The 13,462-nt window shown below is 41.2% G+C and overlaps 1 protein-coding gene across 29 annotated transcripts in view; it reads left to right on the top strand.

Moving 5' to 3' along the window:
• Positions 1-13,462, top strand: part of KANK1 (KN motif and ankyrin repeat domains 1) — a 243,906-nt gene that overhangs the window by 57,573 nt on the left and 172,871 nt on the right. For 2 of the 29 annotated variants that reach the window (XM_081503234.1, XM_081503295.1), the window contains exon 3: positions 7,832-7,889. The exons of 25 other annotated variants lie outside the window; for them this stretch is intronic. The gene's annotated coding sequence lies outside the window, so the exon portion shown is untranslated. Of the gene's footprint in view, positions 1-6,523; positions 6,663-7,648; positions 7,794-7,831; positions 7,926-13,462 lie in introns of those variants that run through there. 2 more of the 29 variants (XM_081503253.1, XM_081503118.1) reach the window with 2 other exon arrangements.

Here is a 13,462-nt window from a genome sequence, read left to right as displayed (position 1 = left end):
GTAATGTAAGATGTGATGTCTTCTCAACAGGCACCAGGAGATTTTTTTTTTTTTTGAGAAAAAGAAAGGAAAATGCCGCTTTTAGGCAGAAAATGCTGACTGTGTTGGCAGATGTATATATTCTATCTTATAAACATACTAGTGGAGAATGATTTAGTTCTTTGCCAGCTGGTTTTGTCATAATCATTTCTAAGGTGATTTTTTTCCCCCTCTTAGTTATGCAGTAGCCTGCTGGCTGACATTTAACTATTGACTGTTAGTCTTGGGGAATGAACTACTATAATTTACCATCCAGGGTACAGAGACAGAAAGGATATTCAAATACTTTTAGTGCCTCTTTTCTTCCTGGTGATATCTTGTCCCAGAAACTTTATGAAAGCTCCAAAACCAAAAAACAAACAAACAAAAAAACTTATAATAGGAAAAAAAGCTTTCTTCAGTAGAAAATTCTATGAGTTTCTATAAAATTTTGCTTTGTCTTATCCATATATGAATAACTGTGGTCTTTTAATTTTTGTTGTGTTTTATAATTTCATGGATGAAGAGGGGAGACTGGGGTAGGAAGCCATGCAGGAGAATTAAAAATGATGCCTTTCTTTGAAGGTGCCTCTTTCACCCCCTCCTGCTCGCCTCTCGACCGTGGGACCCAGCAGCATCACTTCCTGTCCAAGTTGGCACAGTATCTCTGCCCAGTGTTCTCAGACTGCAGCTGGCAAGTTTCCAGTAATAGAGTCACCAGCAGGAACAACTCAACCTCCTTTCTGTCTTTCTCTGCTTCCTTGGGCAGCTTCCCCAGCCCTCAGTCCATCTGTCCCTTGCTTTTTGGAATAGCCCTATTGAGTCCTCAAACCTTGCCTTTGATTTATAAGAGCACTGGCTTCCTGAGCATCCATGTTTGCCTCTGTTTTCTTCTTTCATGCTTAGGCCCTAAGTCTTCTCTAGGGAAGACTTTACTGTGGAAGAAAGGAAGGATATATTCCTGTCCAGTTGTTTTTCCTTCTAGACGGGGTCAGAAAATAGCTCATACTTTGGAGTGCCTACTCTGCACTCAGCACCACACCAAGGACTTTCTGTGCATGACCTCATTTAATCCCCAGAACAATCCTGCGAGACGGGTGCTAGCATTATCACTGCATGCAGGTCAGAGAGGTTGTTTGCCCTGGGTCACATGGCTGGGATGTAGCAGCGTTCCAAGGACAGTAGCCTTGCACATAGCAGAGTGAGACAGTCTGTCCAGTGAAGCTGCTGGGTGGGTGGCAGAGGTGTCCCCAGTTTGTCAGGGGCCTTCCCCCATATGGGGCTTCACTTTCTGAGAGCACAGTAGGCAGTATGGTATACGGTAGTGTTTGTGATTTCCTCTGTTCTTGACTCTACTATGGTCTTCACTTCCTTCTAAGTCCTCCTTAGCAATCATTAACAAATATCTGTATGTCCACAAACAGGTCTGTCCAAGGCAATCTAGACGTTCTCTACCATCCTCTCCAGAAGCCTTCCAGGCTCCACTCACTGCTCAAATCTAAAGCCACTTCCAAATTTCTAGATCTGTTCTAGCAGCACCCCACTTCCAGGTACCAAAATCTGTATTCATTTTTCTAACCTTGCTGTTACAAAATCCACTAGTTTAGTGTGTAAAACAACACAAATGTATTATCTTACAGTTCTGTAGGTCACAAGGTCAACACAGGTCTTGCTGAAATCAAATCAAGGGGTGGGCAGGGCTGGTTCTGGGAAAGAATCTGTTGTTTCCAGCTTCTTGAGGCCATCTGTGTTCTTTGGCTTATAACCCCCTTCCTCCACCTTCAGAGCTACGTCAGTGAGTTGCACCCCTTTCATGCTTTGAGTTTTTCCTGCTGCTACTTCTCTCTCTCTCTGACCACAGCCAGAAAAGGCTCTCTGCTTTCAGGGATTCATGATTACACTGGACCGATGTGGGTAACCCAAGGACGTCTTCTATCCTCAAAGGTCCTTAACTATAATCACATATTCAAAGTCCTTTTTTGCCATGTAATGTATCATAGATAGTCATAGATCTGGGAATGAGGACTTCGACATCTTTGTATCTGGGGGTTGCATTATCCTGCCTACTATAGAAGGCATAGTATCAACAGATTGCACAGTTAACTCTGGTCTTAGTTTGCAGCCAGCATTCCTATAGGTCAAGCATGTGGTTTCTAATACAACAGATATTTTATTCAGGGCTCATGAGTTCCATCTGGCTGGCAGCATGCATCTTGCAGGATAGATTTGAGATGAGCAGAAGCTGTTGGAAGACTGGAAAGTTCCCCCTTCCCTCTTTTAGTGAAAAGAAAGGATAGAAGCAGGGAGACCACTTGAATTGACTGTCTTCCTTATTGTGAAATTAAGAACGAAAACTAAATCAACAACAAAAAAGGCTTTCATGATGGAAATACTAATGCTTATGTATAAAATAGACCCATGTCTTAATAGGCACTTTCTTCTTTGAAGACAGAGCTCAGCTGCATTGTAGTTTGAACCTCTACTCTTTCATGGGAAAATTGGACCCTTCGGAGACATTTGGTGTGTTTCTGAGCAGGGTCTGCTTGGGTGGATGGGAAGCCCCTTCTCTGCTTGCCACCTGGAATTTGATGCCACTTCCCCTCTGACAGCTGCTTAGCCTCTAGAGCACTCACAAGTTAAATCTTGTCTCAGGAAATAATTTGCTTGAAGATCAAAGCATAGATAGGATAAATTAATTTTTCAACAAACCACAGGTCTGAGAGACTGTAAACATTGTCTCAAGTGCTACTAAATGTCCTTTATGAAGGAGTAATTTGAGGGGGATTCTTGTTTGTTTTTTTCCTTCTAAGATAGTTCTGCATTTGGTTGGCTTATGTCTTACTGTGTTAAAAAAGAGACTTGCATTTAATGCAGATAAGGCCCTGAAGCAGCCAGTTATTTCTGTGGATTTAAACACCTATCTCACTTAGAGCAGTGGTTTTCAAGCAGTATTGGGGGGGAGGTGAATTTGCACCATCGTGGGCATTTGGCAATGTCTGGAGAATTTTTTTATTCTAATGATTCACAGGAATCAAGTGGATAGAGGCCAGGGATGCTGCTAAACACTCTACAATGTACAGGACAGCTCCCACTACAGACAGTTACTCAACCCACAGTGTCAATAGTGCTGAGCCTTGAGAGACCTTAAAGGGATTGTTTTCTGTTTTTCACTGGCTGTGTCTTTAACACTGCACATAGGCAATCTCTGTGAGGTTTTCAATCCTTTTAGTTTCTCACTCAGCATAACACCTTGCCCTTAATAGGCCCATTTATGGAGTGGATTTCTTCCTGCCACCGTAGTTAATGTATTCATCTTATTTTGTCTCAGAGCAGAGCTGTTGAGAGCAGTATTTGCCAGGTAGTGGCAAAGGCTGCATGATGTAGAGAGTGGAAAGAACACAGGCTCTGGACTTCTCAGCCTCTGCTTTCCCATCTGTAAAATGGAGGTAACAGTAGTACCCAATTTAGAGTTTATGAATTTAAGAAAGTTGGTGTTGCAACATGTTTGGCATGTAATACCTGCTTGATAGATGTGTTCTTTTCCTAGGCAACTTAGCAGGAGGCCATGTTCAAAGTCTAAGGAGCCTAGGACCTCTCTCGCTTTTTTAAAGTTGCATATTTAAGAGTGATACAAATTCTTAAGTATTCTGGGTTGTTCTCAGCTCTCTGGGAAGGAGAACTTAAAGCTTTTTAGTAAAGGTTACTCCATGATTGACAAAAGAGTCTGAAAAGTACCTAAGAGGCATGTTTTGTATCAGACTAGAGCTATTTAAAAAACTAAACTGACAGAAACTAGTTTGAGTTAGAACATTGCTGGCTTACTTATAGATACCTGTAAAGGTTCCTTCCAGAGAAGGCAATGGCAACCCACTCTAGTACTTTTGCCTGAAAAATCCCATGGATGGAGGAGCCTGGTAGGCTGCAGTCCGTGGGGTCGCTAGGAGTTGGACACGACTGAGAGACTTCACTTTCACTTTTCACTTTCATGCCTTGGAGAAGGAAATGGCAACCCACTCCAGTACTCCTGCCTGGAGAACCCCAGGGACGGGGGAGCCTGGTGGGTGGCCGTCTCTGGGGTCGCACAGAGTTGGACATGACTGAAGCGACTTAGCAGCAGCAGCAGCAGCAGCAAAGGTTCCTTTTCAAACAGGTGGATTTCTGCCATCAGTTATTTAGCAAAAGCTACTTCTTGCTCAGTTACTTATTTTGAGAGTCAGCTTAGAACATAGGGTTTGGAGTCAGATTTAAGAGAATTCTGTCTGTTCTGATCACAGCCTCAGCTCTCCCATTTGTAAAGTGGGAATAATACTGCTTCTCTCGGAAGATGGCCGTAAGAATCATATGAAAGTATATTTGTAAGACATCTAACTTCCTAAGTGGGGCTTCCCTGGTGGCTCAGATGGTAAAGAAACTACCTACAATGCCAGAGATGTAGGTTCGACCCCTGGGTCGGGAAGATCCCCAAGAGAAGGGCATGGCTACCCACTCCAGTGTTCTTGCCTTGAGAATTCCATGGATGGAGGATCTTGGCCGGCTGCAATCCACGGGGTCATGAAAGAGTTGGACACGACTGAACAACTAACACTTTCACTTTGACTTCATAAATGATATGTAAAGGTTATTGGTTGAAAATTTTCCAATTTTAAAATGTCATGTATGTAAATGTGATGAGAGGTAACAAGGAGTAAATTTTTACCCAACTTATTTATTAGTATTTCTGTTCAGTTGTATATTTGAGAAAGTTGAACTCGCTGCTGCTTTTATGGAGGGAGAGTCAGCACAGATCTCTGTGCGTTACAGTTCTCACGCCGCCAAAGAGTGACTGTCCCATATCACGCTCTCAGTGCTACCAGAAACTAGCATGGGGCAGTTTATAACTGATATATCCAGCTGATTTTACAAAGTTGGTGATGTTTGCAAAAGTTGACATTTCTTTAGTTAATTTCTATGCCTGTCAGTTTGCCCCTCACCACCTTCAAAATCTAAGTCCAAATCCTTCTCTCTAGAAGGAGGCTACAGACTCTCTGCTTCATCCTGATAATTTCTCCATTTCACATCTCTTAACCACCCATTTTTTCAAGCTGCCTTTACTAATTTCCATTTGTACATCTATTGCTTGGTAAACGGAACATTTCATATTATGCTATTTGCCCACTTTAATGTTTTTTTTTTTTTTCTTGAGGATTAGTTCCATTTCATGGAGAAGGCAATGGCACCCCACTCCAGTACTCTTGCCTGGAAAATCCCATGGACGGAGGAGCCTGGTAGGCTGCAGTCCACGGGGTCGCTAAGAGTCGGACATGACTGAGCGACTTCACTTTCACTTTTCCCTTTCATGCACTGGAGAAGGAAATGGCAACCCACTCCAGTGTTCTTGCCTGGAGAATCCCAGGGACAGCAGAGCCTGGTGGGCTGCCGTGTATGGGGTCTCACAGAGTCGGACACGACTGAAGCGACTTAGCAGCAGCAGCAGTTCCATTTCATATATGTGTGTTTATCACTATAGCTTCTGGTACAGAGAGGGGCATTCTGTAGTTTTACTACTTATATTCACTTTTGATGATGAGTCATAACAGATTTGAGACTAGCAATTAACAGAGGGACCAGCCAATACTGTATGGGAGGAATAAGCGAGGTTGAAGCTGGTGAGTGGTGAAAAGAAGAGAAACAGCATGTTTAGTTGGGCAATCAGGCAAATGAGCAGAGTAAGTGCTCTGATAGGGGAAGTACAGGCTATTACGGGCACTTGAAACCAGAAACTTCAGTGGGACGTGGGGGTCAAAGGAGTTTAAGTGGAAACCTGTTGGGTGAGGTGGGTTTAGCCAGGTGAAGTGGTGGATTTGGGCAAGAAGCTCTTCCAGATAGAGGGGGAGAACATCCTGTATTTCAGAAGCAAAATGAGTTTAGTTTGTGATTTCAGATTGGAGGGTACAGTTGGGTATGGGAGGGTGTGGCACGGGGAGACAGGTTGTAAAGGGCCTGGTAGACCATGTTAAGAAATTGAAATCTTTATCTCAAGAGTGGTAAGAAATTATTATAGAGTTTTAAGCTATTGAATGATGTAACTAGAAGGACAGGTTGGAAAATTCCCTCTGGCTTGGTGGATGTGAGGACGGCCAGAGAACTGAGTCACCTGTAGTGATACCCAGGTAGGAGAAGTCTTAGTCTGGGCAAGGGCAGGGGCTAAGGAGCTGGAGCAGGATGGGCAGAGTGGAGGTTTCAGAGGTGATTGGGGAGGAAGAGTGAAGTACAGTGCCCCAGCCTTCTGAGAAAACCAGCTGCTACTAGGTGAGATGACTCCTAGGAGGTTTGTGCTGGAGGACAATGAGCTTGGATTCAGTTCTGGGGTCTACAGGACATCAAAAGGGAGATGTCAGCTTAAGTATGAATTTAAAGTTCAGGAAAAAGAGGAAGAGCACAGTGAGTTGCATTCTGTGAATCTCCCCCATATGGATTGTTGTTGCAGCTGTGAGGTAATAAGACCACCAGTTTGGGTGTGGAGGAGAGGGCTGAGGGCTAAATCCTGAAGGGCAGCCTGCAAAGGAGACTCAGGAGGGATGGTCAGAAAGATCAGAGGAAGCCCTCAAGAGTGCACTTCAAGGAAGGAATAGTTACTGGTGTCTGATCCTGTGGAGCCACGAGAAGTGGGTCGTATCTGGTGGCTTTGGCAGTGGGAACAGTTTCAGAAGCTTGATGGCTGCTGGGCCAGAGCAGAGAGGGTGGAGGAGTGGGTGGGAAGTGAGAAAGGAGAAACAGCATGTGTCGATGCAGTGCTTCTGCTGGTCTGGGTGGAGCCTTTGAGGCCCTTAGGAAAAACTGTGCCCCTGTGGGTGGAGGCAGTCCCGAGTGGGTGATGAGTGAGACTTCGGTTCCTATATGCCACCGTAGCTGGTGCCTGTGTTTAGTATGCAAACTGCACCCCTTGTGCATGGGGCCCTCAAAGACGTTTTTCGTTGTTACAGTTGAACCCCGGGGGGGATGGGAGGGACTAACCCAGTAGGCAGAAGCCAGTGATGCTGTTGTTTAGCACGTTGTAGCTTTTCACTTGTTTTTTTTTTTTTCCTTTAGTCATTTTCACTACCCACCACACACCCCCTAATAAATACTCTAATGCGAGGTAACCTTGTGTCCTAAATTCTGTTTCTGGGCACATTGTAAGATGTCTGTATTTTAATACCATTGGTCAGGAAATTCTGTTTTGGCAACCCAGGGATGGATATTGCTTTAGCTAATCTAAAGTAGCCCATAATTCAGTGTCAGGTTGATAAGGCTTTAATGCACAGTCAGCCAGCCATTGACTGTCAAGCTTGGAGACAAGACAGGAAGTGTTTCTTGTCTTTAGAAGCAAAACTTGCTTCTGGCTTTGGGAAGAAAAGAGTACAAATGGTTCTCACCAGATAGGGTTGCAGCAGCTCTCCCAGCGTTTTGGGAACAAATCAAGTCATTATCTTGACGATGTCAAAACTGTGTTCCCAGACCAGTTGCTGTCTGAAACGTTTGGGGCTGATGAGGATGAGAAGAATTAATTAGCAGCTCTCTCTTCTTGGTGTCCTTTTTCAGCCTTCTCAGATTGCAGCCTGAGTCCCTCAGACAGGCAGGCTGCTCATTTAATAATCTGTGTTTTGCTCAGTACAAAAAGGTTGCTGGCTAAATGTTGTGAGCCCCTCTAACCTGAGGCTGCCAGTGTCCTGGGTCCAATGAACAAGAAAATCTACTGTAACGTGTTGTCAATGGGAAAGCATTTGAATTCACAGAACAGCCTTGGGGAATCCTGGGTAAGTTTGATGAACTAAATTACCTTTTCTGTTTTCAGAAATATTTTACCCTGCAACAGTGGGTGATTCTAAAGCCCTTGGAAGAATGAAAACAAGGTTAATATTAAGTTTTGGCAAAGAGTGTGCAAGACAGTGAGTATGTAAGAGTTAAGAACAGGAAACATCTTAATTTTAAAAAAGTGGTAGCGGAGGTGAATTAAAATGAACTGCCATGTTGAATGCAAGATATGCCTTGATTGTGGACATGTTGCTTCTGAATTAATTATTATATGTAGAGGCATATTTTAGGCCCCTCCCTGTAAAATTGATTTTTCATATAATTTAAAAAGATAAGGCTAATGATACAAATTGTCTTACTGCATGATGAGTGCCATATACAAATGATATAAACCATGCTTTCCTTGTATCTGCATTTATAGCCTTAACTAAGTCTACAATATCGCAAAATAGTAAAACACTCTGTAGCTTTTTAATTTCTGTAGTGGGCCAGCCACTACTGTGAAAGGGCAAAGTGGTGGTGGGGAGAAAGTGGGAAGTTTTAGGCTAAAGAATATTGACATAAATCTTATTTCCACTATGGCAAACTCTTTGATCATATAGTTAAGATTAACAGTTTGAGATCAATTCACATTTTTAAATTTTTTCCCTAGTCAGAACTGTAGGAAATATTGATAAACATTTATCCTGTTTTTAAAGTTCTCCATACTATGAAATTCATAATCTATCTTCATAGAACTTCAATAACATGTGGTTATGTATAGTTAAGAAAAGTATTTCTCATGTGTCTTTGATTTTGCCAAATTCTTTTATTAAGGTACTAAAAATTTGTTGTAATTCCTTGAGAGAATATTTTTTACTTTCAGTTTTCTTGAGATATAATTGACACACAGCATTTTATAAGTTTAAGATATATAGCATAATGATTTGACTTATATATATCATGAAATGATTATCACAATAAGGTTAGTGAACATCTGTCATCTCACATAGATACATTAAAGAAATAGGAAAAAATGTATATTTCCTTGTGATGAGAACTCTTAGGATTTACTCTGTTAACAGCTTTCATATATAATGCACAACAGAGTTAATTATATTTATCATGTTGTACATTACATCGCTCCTACTGATTTATCTTATAACTGAAATTTCATACCTTTTGACTACCTTCATCCAACCTCCTCCCCTTGCACCCCCAAAACCCCCACCCCACCTCTGGTAGTCACAAGCCCAATCTCTTTTGGTGAATTTGTTTGATGTTGAAGTATAATTCACATGCTAGTTCCTGTTATACAACATAGTAACTTCACATTTCTTTTCTTTTCAAAATGATCACTGTATGTCTAATTACCTCTTACCATACAAAGATATTGTGATATTATATGCTATATTCCCTACACTGTACATTTTATACCTGTGACTCATTTATTTTATAACTCAAAGTATGTACTTCTTAATCTCCCTCTCCACTACCTTCCTCTGGCAACCACATGTTTGTTCTCTGTATCTATGACTCTTTTTGTTTAGTTAAGTTTGTTCATTTGTTTTGTTTTTTAAATTCCACATGTAAGTGAGATCATATGATTTTTGTCTTTCTCTGACTTATTGCATATAGCATAATACCCTCTAGGTCCATCCATCTTGTGGCAAATGGCAGGATTTCATTCTTTTTATGATTGAGCATTATTCCATTGTATCTATACATTCCACATCCTTTTTATCCATTCATCTATTGATGGGCACTTAGGTTGCTTCCATATCTTGGCAGTGGTAAAATAATGCTGCAGTGAACATAGTGATGTATATATCTTTTCTATAGTGTTCTTGTTTTCTTTGGATAAATATCCAAGAGTTGAATTGCTAGGTCATGTGGTAATTTTCTTTTTAAGGTTTTGAGGAATTAGTGTTTTCCATAGTGGTTGGGCTGCACCAATTTACATTTCCGCTAACAATTCAGAAGGATTCTTTTTTCTCTGCATCTTCTCCAACACATTATTTGTTGTCTTTTTGATAATAGTCATTCTGACAGTTGTGAGGTGATAGCTTATTGTGATTTTGATTTGCATTTCACTGATGATTAGTGTTGTTGAGCATCTTTCCATATGGCTGTTGGGCAGCTGTATGTTTTCTTTTAAAAAAAAAGGTCTGTCCAGAACTTCTGTCCCATTTTTCGGTTGGGTTCTTTTTTTTGATGCCAAGTTTTTTGTATATTCTGGACATTAATCCCTTGTCGGATATATTCTTGTCAAATATCTTCTCTCATTCAAGTAGGCTTTTCATTTTATTGATAGTTTCCTTTACTAAGCAAAAGCTTTTTAGTTTCATGTAGTCCCATTTATTTATTTTCTTTTTTCCCCCCTTGCCTAAGGAAATGTATCCAAGCAAATACTGCTAAAACTGATGTCAAAGAGCAGATTGCCTATTTTTTCTTCTACAAATTTTGTGAGTTCAGATCTTACATGTAAGTCTTTAATCCATATTGAGTTTACTTCTGTAGATGATATGAGAAAGTAGTCCAGTTCGATTCCTTTGCAGGTAGCTGTCCAATTTTGCCAACACCATTTATTGAAGAGGCTGTCTTCCCCATTGTATATTCTTGGCTCCTTTGTGGTAGATTAATGGCCCATAGAAGTGTGAGCTCATTTCTGGGCTCTCTGTTCTGTATCCCTGATCTGTGTGTCTGTTTTTGTGTCAGTACCATATTGTTTTTGATGACTGTAGCTTTATAGTATATAGTTTTAAACCAGGGATTGTGATCTCTCCAGCTTTGTTCTTTTTAAGATGGTTTTGGATCTTTGCGGTCTTTTATATTTCTTTGTAAAATGTAGAATTACTTGTACTGTGAAAATGCCATTGGTATTTTGATGGAGGAAAGAATATTTTTATGGGTAAATAATTAAGGAAAAGCAACTAAGATAATCCTTGTGTTAGTGTGTTAGTTGCTCAGTTGTGTCTAACTCTTTGTGATGCCATGGACTATAGCCCACAAGGTTCCTCTGTCCGTGGAATTCTCCAGGCAAGAATACTAGAGTGGGTTGCCATTCCCTTCTCCAGGGGATCTTCCCAACCCAGGGATTAAGCCCAGGTCTCCTGCATTGCAGGTGGATTCTTTACCATCTGAGCCACCAGGAAAGCCTTATACTGTCGTAATATCAGTAGCTTTTCTACCATATTGCAGTTCTCAGTGAAAATGATTATTCGAGAGGTATTTTTTTTTCAATTCAGACAACCAGCAGAAGATTCTCTGGGAAAGAAGCCAAGCTCCTTCTTTATATTCAGTTCAGTTCAATTCAGTTGCTCAGTTGTATACGACTCTTCACAACCCCATGGACCACAGCATGCCAGGCCTCCCTGTCCATTACCAACTCCCAAAGTCTACTCAAACTCATTACCATTGAGTCGGTGATGCCATACAACCATCTCATCCTTGATCGTCCCCTTCTTCTCCTGCCTTCAATCTTTCCCAGCATCAGGGTCTTTTCAAATGAGTCAGCTCTTCGCATCAGGTGGCCAAAGTATTGGAGTTTCAGTTTCAACATCAGTCCTTCCAATGAACACTCAGGACTGATCTCCTCTAGGATGGACTGGTTGGATCTCCTTGCAGTCCAAGGGACTCTCAAGAGTCTTCTCCAACACCACAGTTCAAAAGCATCAATTCTTCAGTGCTCAGCTTTCTTTATAGTCCAACTCTCACATCATACATGACTACTGGAAAAACCATAGCCTTGACTAGATGGACCTTTGTTGGCAAAACAATGTCTCTGCTTTTTAATATGGTGTCTAGGTTGGTCATAACTTTCCTTCCAAGGAGTAAGTGTCTTTTAATTTCATGGCTGCAGTCACCATCTGTGGTGATTTTGGAGCCCCCAAAAATGAAGTCAGCCACTGTTTCCACTGTTTCCCCATCTATTTGCCATGAAGTGATGGGACCAGATGTCATGATCTTAGTTTTCTGAATGTTGAGCTTTAAGCCAACTTTTTCACTCTCCTCTTTCACTTCCATCAAGAGGCTCTTCAGTTCTTCTTCACTTTCTGCCATAAGGGTGGTGTCATCTGCATATCTGAGGTTATTGACATTTCTCCCAGAAATCTTGATTCTAGGTTGTGCTTCATGCAGCCCAGCATTTCTCATGATGTACTCTGCATATAAGTTAAATAAGCATGGTGACAATATACAGCCTTGACGTACTCCTTTTCCTATTTGAAACCAGTCTGTTGTTCCATGTCCAGTTCTAACTAGTACTTCCTGACCTGTATACAGATTTCTCAAGAGGTAAGTCAGGTGGTCTGGTATTCCCATCTCTCTCAGGATTTTCCACAATTGATTGTGATCCACACAGTCCAAGGCTTTGGCATAGTCAATAAAGCAGAAATAGATGTTTTTCTGGAACTCTCTTGCTTTTTAGATGATCCAGGGGATGTTGGCAATTTGATCTCTGGTGCCTTTGCTTTTTCTAAAACCAGCTTGAACATCTGGAAGTTCACGGTTCACGTACTGCTTAAGCCTGGCTTGGAGAATTTTGAGCATTACTTTACTAGCATGTGAGATGAGTGCAATTGTGTGGTAGTTTGAGCATTCTTTGGCATTGCCTTTCTTTGGGATTGGAATGAAAACTGACCTCTTCCAGTCCTGTGGCCACTGCTGAGTTTTCCATATTTGCTGGCATATTGAGTGCAGCACTTTCACAGCATCATCTTTCAGGATTTGAAATAGCTCAGCTGGAATTCCATCACCTCCACTGGCTTTGTTCGTAGTGATGCTTCCTAAGGCCCACTTGACTTCACATTCCAGGATGTCTGGCTCTAGGTAAGTGATCACACCATCGTGTTTATCTGGGTCGTGAAGATCTTTTTTGTACAGTTCTTCTGTGTATTCTTGCCACCTTTTCTTAATATCTTCTGCTTCTGTTAGGTCCATACCATTTCTGTCCTTTATTGAGCCCATCTTTGCATAAAGTGTTCCCTTGGTATCTCTAATTTTCTTGAAGAAACTTCTAGTCTTTCCCATTCTATTGTTTTCCTCTATTTCTTTGCACTGATCACTGAGGAATGCTTTCTTATCTCTCCTTGCTGTTCTTTGGAACTCTGCATTGAAATGGGTATATCTTTCCTTTTCTCCTTTGCTTTTCGCTTCTCTTCTTTTCACAGCTATTTGTAAGGCCTCCTCAGACAACCATTTTGCTTTTTTGCACTTCTTTTTCTTGGGGATGGTCTTGATTCTTGTCTCCTGTACTATGTCACGAACCTCTGTCCATAGTTCATCAGGCACTCTGTCTATCAGATCTAGTCCCTTAAATCTATTTCTCTCTTCCACTGTATAATCATAAAGGATTTGATTTAGGTCATTCCTGAATGGTCTAGTGGGTTTCCCTACTTACTTCAATTTAAGTCTGAATTTGGCAATAAGGAGTTCATGATCTTTATGTTATTTAGTTATTAACCCAGGAGGGCTTTCCAAAGCTTTGCCAATGATGTATGGTGGATCCCTGACTTTGTGATTATTGCAGGTGAACTTGGTACTTCCTTGGCTTTTAAACCCTCAGCAGCAGGTATAGATGCTTCTGTTTGCTTTCTGTGATGACTTTCATAATAAATAGCAAAGATATTTGCCAAAAATGTTTGAAAAGAAAATGTGAACAAATCTATATTTATCTAAACAGACAGATATT

Source organism: Giraffa tippelskirchi, chromosome 1 (genome assembly GCF_054371585.1).
Source record: "Giraffa tippelskirchi isolate mGirTip1 chromosome 1, T2T-mGirTip1v1.2.pri, whole genome shotgun sequence".
Taxonomy (NCBI): domain Eukaryota; kingdom Metazoa; phylum Chordata; class Mammalia; order Artiodactyla; family Giraffidae; genus Giraffa; species Giraffa tippelskirchi.
The sequence above is the reverse complement of the archived record's forward strand: the minus strand, read 5'-3'. Positions and strand labels throughout refer to the sequence as shown.